Source organism: Canis aureus, chromosome 2 (genome assembly GCF_053574225.1).
Source record: "Canis aureus isolate CA01 chromosome 2, VMU_Caureus_v.1.0, whole genome shotgun sequence".
Classification (NCBI taxonomy): Eukaryota; Metazoa; Chordata; class Mammalia; order Carnivora; family Canidae; genus Canis; species Canis aureus.
The window spans coordinates 67,907,416-67,916,564 of NC_135612.1; the positions used below are offsets into that span (position 1 = coordinate 67,907,416).

General features: G+C 37.9%; 1 long non-coding RNA gene across 2 annotated transcripts; it reads right to left on the reverse strand.

The window, feature by feature from the left end:
• Positions 1-3,896: 3,896 nt before the first annotated feature.
• Positions 3,897-7,024, reverse strand: LOC144290917 (uncharacterized). Of its 2 annotated transcripts, XR_013358399.1 has the most exons (4): positions 6,878-7,024; positions 5,424-5,559; positions 5,078-5,121; positions 3,897-4,424 (listed from the first exon to the last, which is right to left on the reverse strand). It is a non-coding gene; the product is annotated as an uncharacterized LOC144290917 (long non-coding RNA). The 2 variants fall into 2 exon arrangements; XR_013358398.1 differs by lacking the exon at positions 3,897-4,424 and having other exon boundaries at positions 4,453-5,121.
• Between the last annotated feature and the right edge of the window lie 2,125 nt (positions 7,025-9,149).

Here is a 9,149-nt window from a genome sequence, read left to right on the forward strand (position 1 = left end):
TAGAGGGAACATTCCTCAACATCTTAAAAGCCATCTATGAAAAGCCCACAGCAAATATCATTCTCAATGGGGAAGCACTGGGAGCCTTTCCCCTAAGATCAGGAACAAGACAGGGATGTCCACTCTCACCACTGCTGTTCAACATAGTACTGGAAGTCCTAGCCTCAGCAATCAGACAACAAAAAGACATTAAAGGCATTCAAATTGGCAAAGAAGAAGTCAAACTCTCCCTCTTCGCCGATGACATGATACTCTACATAGAAAACCCAAAAGTCTCCACCCCAAGATTGCTAGAACTCATACAGCAATTCGGTAGCGTGGCAGGATACAAAATCAATGCCCAGAAGTCAGTGGCATTTCTATACACTAACAATGAGACTGAAGAAAGAGAAATTAAGGAGTCAATCCCATTTACAATTGCACTCAAAAGCATAAGATACCTAGGAATAAACCTCACCAAAGATGTAAAGGATCTATACCCTCAAAACTATAGAACACTTCTGAAAGAAATTGAGGAAGACAATATTCCATGCTCATGGATTGGCAGAATTAATATTGTGAAAATGTCAATGTTACCCAGGGCAATATACACGTTTAATGCAATCCCTATCAAAATACCATGGACTTTCTTCAGAGAGTTAGAACAAATTATTTTAAGATTTGTGTGGAATCAGAAAAGACCCCGAATAGCCAGGGGAATTTTAAAAAAGAAAACCATATCTGGGGGCATCACAATGCCAGATTTCAGGTTGTACTACAAAGCTGTGGTCATCAAGACAGTGTGGTACTGGCACAAAAACAGACACATAGATCAGTGGAACAGAATAGAGAATCCAGAAGTGGACCCTGAACTTTATGGGCAACTAATATTCGATAAAGGAGGAAAGACTATCCATTGGAAGAAAGACAGTCTCTTCAATAAATGGTGCTGGGAAAATTGGACATCCACATGCAGAAGAATGAAACTAGACCACTCTCTTTCACCATACACAAAGATAAACTCAAAATGGATGAAAGATCTAAATGTGAGACAAGATTCCATCAAAATCCTAGAGAAGACCACAGGCAACACCCTTTTTGAACTCGGCCATAGTAACTTCTTGCAAGATACATCCACGAAGGCAAAAGAAACAAAAGCAAAAATGAACTATTGGGACTTCATCAAGATAAGAAGCTTTTGCACAGCAAAGGATACAGTCAACAAAACTCAAAGACAACCTACAGAATGGGAGAATATATTTGCAAATGACATATCAGATAAAGGGCTAGTTTCCAAGATCTATAAAGAACTTATTAAACTCAACACCAAAGAAACAAACAATCCAATTATGAAATGGGCAAAAGACATGAACAGAAATCTCACAGAGGAAGACATAGACATGGCCAACATGCACATGAGAAAATGCTCTGCATCACTTGCCATCAGGGAAATACAAATGAAAACTACAATGAGATACCACCTCACACCAGTGAGAATGGGGAAAATTAACAAGGCAGGAAACCACAAATTTTGGAGAGGATGCGGAGAAAAGGGAACCCTCTTACACTGTTGGTGGGAATGTGAACTGGTGCAGCCACTCTGGAAAACTGTGTGGAGGTTCCTCAAACAGTTAAAAATATACCTGCCCTACGACCCAGCAATTGCACTGTTGGGGATTTACCCCAAAGAGACAAATGCAATGAAACGCCGGGACACCTGCACCCCGATGTTTCTAGCATCAATGGCCACGATAGCCAAACTGTGGAAGGAGCCTCGGTGTCCAACGAAAGATGAATGGATAAAGAAGATGTGGTTTATGTATACAATGGAATATTACTCAGCTATTAGAAATGACAAATACCCACCGTTTGCTTCAACGTGGATGGAACTGGAGGGTATTATGCTGAGTGAAGTAAGTCAGTCGGAGAAGGACAAACATTATATGTTCTCATTCATTTGGGGAATATAAATAATAGTGAAAGGGAAAATAAGGGAAGGGAGAAGAAATGTGTGGGAAATATCAGAAAGGTAGACAGAACGTAAAGACTGCTAACTCTGGGAAACGAACTAGGGGTGGTAGAAGGGGAGGAGGGCGGGGGGTGGGAGTGAATGGGTGACGGGCACTGGGTGTTATTCTGTATGTTAGTAAATTGAACACCAATAAAAAAATAAATTAAAAAAAATATGTATGAAGAACCCAACTTATATGGTTATGAAAAGATATAACATAAACTCATTAGAATACACTTGGTATAAAGTGAGAGGACAATAAATATTAGTTGCTAGTATTAGTTATTTATCATTGTTTATTTATCAAAGAGTAAGTATAGTTGGAGTGTAGAGGTAGGTCATACTAAAATTGGGGGAAAAACGTGTAAGTTGTTTTCCCTAAATTTTTATAAAAAGCTTGAATCACAGATTTAGAAAAACCATATCTATATAGTCTAAGGTGTTCATTTGAGTAACAGTGCCAGGTTCTGCCCTACTAATCCTTGAGGTAAATTTCTGATTTTTAATTCTAACATCTAAACAATTCTTTCAGAGAAACCTTGCATAAAGCCTTAACTTGAATGTAAAAAAATGACTAAAATTTATTTCTCTTAAAAATGTATTGAATTTCAAATAATTAAATTCTTAATTCTAAGTGTCCATTAAATATACAGGCCATTCAGGAATTCTCTGATTTGTTCCCTTGGAAAATCTTCCATGGCCTAAGAGCACGATCCAAGGGGATCCAAGACAAACTTCATAAGGTATATAAATCTCCTGAAATTACATGAGAAATCTTGAGTGACTGTGCATTTTGGCAGGTTCCATAACATTAATCCAGTTCTCAAAGGGCTTCATCACTACCCTAGAGAACCACTGTTGAACTTGTTGAATTAGAATGGAAGTCAGACTGGTTGTCTGCAGAATCCACCATGGACCATAAGCATGATGATCTTGCTCTCTGGACTTCAATTTTCCCATCAGCAAAATGGGTATGGTTTAATTAAATGATATCCCAAGTCCCATTTCATTCTATCATCCTATAACTAAAAAAATTAGCCCTTATAAATCCTATCCTACTTATAGGACTACATTATTTTAACCTTATCACTTTATATTATTATAACCTTCCCAAAGTATTGTCAACCTAAATCTTCTCTAGAAATATTTACTTCTCAGAATTCTCAGATTCATCATGGTAATTATGATAATATTCATATTTTTAGCTTTTATTTTGCTATGTACAGAAAGTATACAGTCACGAACTAGGTTTATGAAGTGTTTTATCGGGTGACAGATATCATAAGTAGCAAGAAAGTCAAGACAGCTGAAAGAGACCTGTCTGGCTTGGTGCAGAGCCTTATGGGCTCTTAGGAACCCAGTCTTGATTTTCAGCAGGAAAGAAAGCAATGAAGTGGATATGCTTTTCACTGCAGAAAGTTTCGTTTGCCCCCCAAAGGCACCTCTCTGGAAGTACCCATTGGGGTCCTTGGATGATGTTGACCATAACCTTGTTGCTTTGATTTGTGGAAAACTAATAAAGCATGAATTTCCTGGTTTTGGTGTTCCTTCAGTATCCAATAACAGAGGCTGTTCTTTTTCCCAAAGAGTAAGTGGTGCACTCACTCATATTTAAAAAAAAAAAAAGTCAATTCTCAGAGACACATTACGCTCAATGGTGAAATGTTCTCAAGATCATTAAGTGGGAAAATAATTTCTGTTAAGAATCAATTATCAAAAAAAGAATCAATTATCATTAATTAATAAATTATCTTTACTCATTAAATATTATAATAGTACTTTTATTTTTATTGTTATTAATTCTATCATAAAACTCAACTTGGGGAAACCAGGAAAACAATCTCAAAAGGCTAACACTATATACTTATATTTTATTATTAAAATAATGTATTTAGGGGATATGAATTGTTGCTAGTGTCATCAGACCCTGTCTAACCCAAAGATGAAAAGTTTAGGTCTATGATCTATTGATCTCATAGTTTATGGTAGTATTTTGCCTCAGACTTTGGTAGCTGTAGAAAACCAGAGACAATCAAATATCACCAAGAAACCAATTTTGGTTGAATAATAGAAACTAGTTGGAAGTTATAGTAAGGCACATGTCATTTCATTTAAGTTGGAAATTAATAATTTCCATCGTTCAGCAATAATAGGGTGACTAGCCTTCCCAGTTTGGTCAAAACTGAGGGGTTCCCAAGATGTAGGACTTTCACTTGTGAAGCCAGAAATGTTCTTGGAAAAGAGGACAAGCTGGCCATTCTAACAGTAGGTTGAGAAAGCTTTTGAAGCAATGTGTGCTCTATCATTAGAGATGATCAAGTAGTGAGGCTGACCTGTTCTCAGTGATGTGCCAGAGAAGCTTTTGTTTTTTGGGAAGGAGAATGAGTCAATAACCTCGATGGGAGTTAGTCCAAATCTGAGGCAGTGAGAGAATCTACAAAGAAAAATAGTCTGCGGTAGAGCCAACCTCATTGCTAAATCCTCTGGAATTATAAATCCTTCCATATTTAAATTCCACATTTAGAATTCAAGTGAGCTGAATCTCCTAAAATAATCTCTAATCCCCTGGGAGAATTTCTGCATAAAGTTATCCATCAAAAAAATATTTTGTACAGAGGCAGACATTCAGCATATTTACAATGAGAAAAGCAAAGACTTTGAAATAAAAGGATTTACTCTTGAGTTCTAAACCTAGCACTCAGTATATTTAGACAAATTGTTTAATCTTCTTGATCATTGAGTTTCTTACTACTTAGATGAGAAAAGAATATCTACTCTGCCTATTTTATGGGGTTGTTGGGAGGATCATACAAACCAATGTATATCAAAGCATTATAAACTATAAAGCACATCCATTTTCACTGAAAACTTTTTAAAACATAGTTCTCCCTTATCATCCTGAGATGTTGACAAAGCTGGTATTGTGCTTTTGAGCCAAATGGGTATGGACAAATTACATGATTTAAAGTAGGCTGAACTATAGTAACAAAAAGATGGCATAATATGTAATAAAGCAATCTCAACTGGAGATTATTATTGGCTGGCATTAATCTTTCATCACAGTAATTCACAGACCCAGGTACCTACCAGCTTGTGACTGGAGTTCTTTAGAGTTTCATTGCCATCCCCATCTAGTTGGAAGAACAGTGAATGTAGAAAATGAAGTCAGCACGTTTGCTTCTTAAAAGTTTTGGTTTTGGTACTAGCCCAGTCTTATCTACTCAAATATACCATAAGCAGAACAGTTAATGGAGAGTATCAAGACAGCACACTTGCTTCTTAAAAGATTTAGTTCTTGGTACCAGCTTAGTCTTATCTACTCAGATATGCCCTAAGCAACTGGAAAATGCCTAGATGAAACTAACAATAGATATTATTTACCAGATCCCTAGTCTCATTTAATTACTTAATTCTGCTTTTATAAAGAACTTACCAAATGCCAGGCATGTTGCTAAGTACTGGATACCCAACAATAGAGAAAATGTGGTGCTTGTCTTCAAGGAGATCACAGACAAATTGATTTATTTTCCTTGGTTTTTCCAAAAGTTTTTCTTTCTTCCACTTGGTCCCTGTCAGTCCAATATGCATAAACATTTAAGCTGTTGACTTGAACTCTGTGATAAAAGTGTGGCTTCACCTTACAAAATCAGCCCATGTTACTCTGCATGTGTGAGGTAATAGGATATTGCCTTAAATAAAACAAGCTCTAAGCTCCATGGGTAGAATTCTTTATTTTTATTTATTTTTAATTTTTATTTATTTTTAGATTTTTATTTACTCATGAGAGACAGAGAGAGAGAGAGAGAGAGAGAGAGAGAGGCAGAGACACAGGCAGAGGGAGAAGCAGACCTGGGCCAAAGGCAGGAACTAAACCACTGAGCCACCCAGGGATCCCCCAGTAGAATTCTTTATTAAAGAGTTATACCTCCTCCTTTTTAGTGTTTCCCACCACAGAATATTCAACACAATTATTAACTCTACTGTTGCAACTTCGTGTTCTAAATCAATCCCAGGGGTTCTACAGCAAGGTTCTCCACTGGAAAAGGTAGGTTTGGGCATGAAGACCCCAGCATTCTCTGCTTATCCGACATCATGTCATGTTTCACTGAGAAAGGCTGGTGTTTCTATGTTGTATATGTGCTGCACATATCGAGCTGCCACATAACACTTCTTTTGAACAAAGGTTTTCACTACTTAAAAATAATTTTTAAATGACTCAAATATAATCACTTAGGAGACCACCTCATTCCTTCTGATCCCAAACTGTTTGTACTAGATCTTATCTCCCTACTTTCAAACTCTTGACTCCACAGGCTACATCTTTGATCCTACCTTCAGATCTTTGAAAATTGGACATATGTTCTGACTCTACCTCTTGGCTTTTCACATAGGATTTCTCTTAATATGCAATCACCCTCCTTTCTCCCACCATCTCCTAAAAAAGACCAGGTATCCTCTATTATCTACGGTCAGAACCTATAACTCTGATTATGTCTTTTTGCATCACCTTAGCTGGTTCCTGGTCACAACTGTGCCAGTCCTTTCTGTATCATGGACAAAAGGACTGAACATTGACAAAATTTCTTTGGATTGATTCTAGGAGATCCCTTCACGTGGCTCTGAGGCTACCTTAAAACCTTGACTGCTTACAGCAATTCCTTTTTCTTTCCCAATTGTGATTCTCCAGGCACCAAACTCTTTGTCTTCTATGGAGGAAAATACCTACTTTAAAAAGAGCCAATGCCTATGTTTCAAAGGCTGACTGAAATTATGTTACTGACTGAAATCTCTACTATGTCTATATTTGCCTCTTTAAATATGGTAAATATCTTGCCCACAGAATCTGTGGAATTCTTGTCTCTTGAGACATATGAAATTGAACTGGACCTGGTCCTCAAAAAGATGATTGTTGTGTTGGCAAGGTGTTCCGGGGATGACCTGGAAGGTCTACTCCAGCTCTAATTTTGATGATGTGATTCTAACCAGATGGGGCCAATGGCGTAGTAGACGTCTATTGATGCTACTTCTGTGCTTTTCATCCTGGGTTTATTCTTCTGGTAACTGTATATTTTCTTTGGCTGGGGCTCTCCATTTGTGATGCACAGCATATGCGTCACAAAAGCCCTTTGTGTCTCACATGGAGCAGGCTGCAAAGGGTTCATGAAGAAACTGAGCAAATCAGATGTCTGCATCTACATTTTCATGTTCTCATGGAAACTCTGCGATCTTTCACAGATTGCGGCTTTTAGTGTATTTTATTTATTTGAATATGGCCAAAGACATGACTTCTTAATGTTATGGTGTCATGTCTGTGTCTGAATAAAAATAATAAACGATAGCACAATATCACACCAAGTATGGTTTTCCCTTAATAAGAGAGCAGGATAGTTATTAAACAGTAATTTAAAGATAGTTGGACAGTCATTAGATAAATATAACTTGCCTAGAGATCAGATCTATTATAACTTTAGCAATTATGTATTACACATTACATATTACTTGGAAATATGCACTATCTATACTTCCGTAGGCTTCTTTTTCATCTATTCACACCACACTGGGAAAAGAGGTGAAAAACAAGATGTAATCTATTGGTAATAGGAGCTAAGGGATTTCTTTGTAGCTCATTTTGGGGTTCATCAACACATGACACTATATCTCATCACGGACCCTGCTGTGAACTGAATGGGGAGGCTGACCATAGAGATAAAAGCATTTCTATTTAAAACAGTTGAACTCTGGACATCTATTGTAGTAGGACACATTTTATCTTTCCTATTTCTTTTCTGTACTGAGAAATTACCCATGATACTTGCTGATCTGGTCATCTTCTAGTGCTAGGGCTTGCTGATTTCCCTTTGCTAGAAAATAAAATCACAATTTCTCAGCCTAATATAGGAAGCTTCTTTTTTAAAAAAAGATTTTACTTATTTATTTGAGAGAGGCAGGGGGAGAGGGGGAAGTAGGCTCCCAAGGAGCCCAATGTGGGGCTTGATCCCAGGGTCCTGGGATCATGACCTGAGACAAAAGCAGATGCTTTAAGTGACTGAGCCACCCAAGTGCCCCTAGAAAGCTTTTCTTAATCAGACCTAAAGTCATTTTTTCTATTCTCATTACATATTGATATTTCTCACTGAATGTTAACCTAAAAAACCTAACACCATTTGTCATTCTCAGTAAACACTTCCTGGTGTATCTTGAAGCTTTTGGTCTACTCTTTCCTTTGTTAAAGTTTTCTACCCAATTCAACTTGCTCCTAGAGATCTCCTATTAATCCTTCAAAACACAACTGAAATGCGATTACCGTTCATTCAAACCATGTATCAGACATCTCCTAAATCTAGGATGGAGGCTTGTTCTTGCCCTCACAGAGCCAGATTAATCAAGTGGGAAAGATAAACTCAATAAACAACAATTAATTACAACACCACATGCATGTCATGGTTGGAGTTGTCTGGGGTGTCTGAGATGACACACAGTGCAATAATTTTTAAAAATCTTTCTTTTGACCCAGTTTTGGGACCCTCACTATAGGCCAGTTATTTCTCCTTCTTGATTAGCTGATAGAATCCAATCCCTATCTGCCTCTGTTCTGGGCTTTCATAATCTAGATAACTAGTATACCTCCCCTAAAACTCCCAGGGTCAGGTGCCAGACAACCAGGAACAGCCCGTGGCCTAGAACCTGCTGGAGTTGTTCAAACTATCCAATCCTAAGTTTGCTAACTGTGCCTTGCCCACTTTTTCTCATGGAAAGTACATAAAGGCACCACCCACAGTTCTACCTTCTTCATGGCAGACCTCAATGCTTACCTGTGTGGCCCTGCATCACATGCTGACGGGAACTATTGGTATCAAACCTGAAACACCCTTTACAGTTTCCCTCTCTTGATCTATATCTGATCTCACCATGACTCACCCAAGCCAATGTGATTTTAGGCATGTGATAGAATCTGCTTTAATTCCCTGAGCCATAAAAATCGATAAAGTAACACTTAGCTCCCTGTTATTTTTCTTCTGGTGAAGTTAGATATTGAATCTAAAACACCTAGTGTAGGGTCCCCTGGATGGCTCAGCGGTTGAGCGCCTGCCTTTGGCTCAGGGCATGATCCTGGAGACCCGGGATCGAGTCCCACATCGGGTTCCCTGCAGAGAGCCTG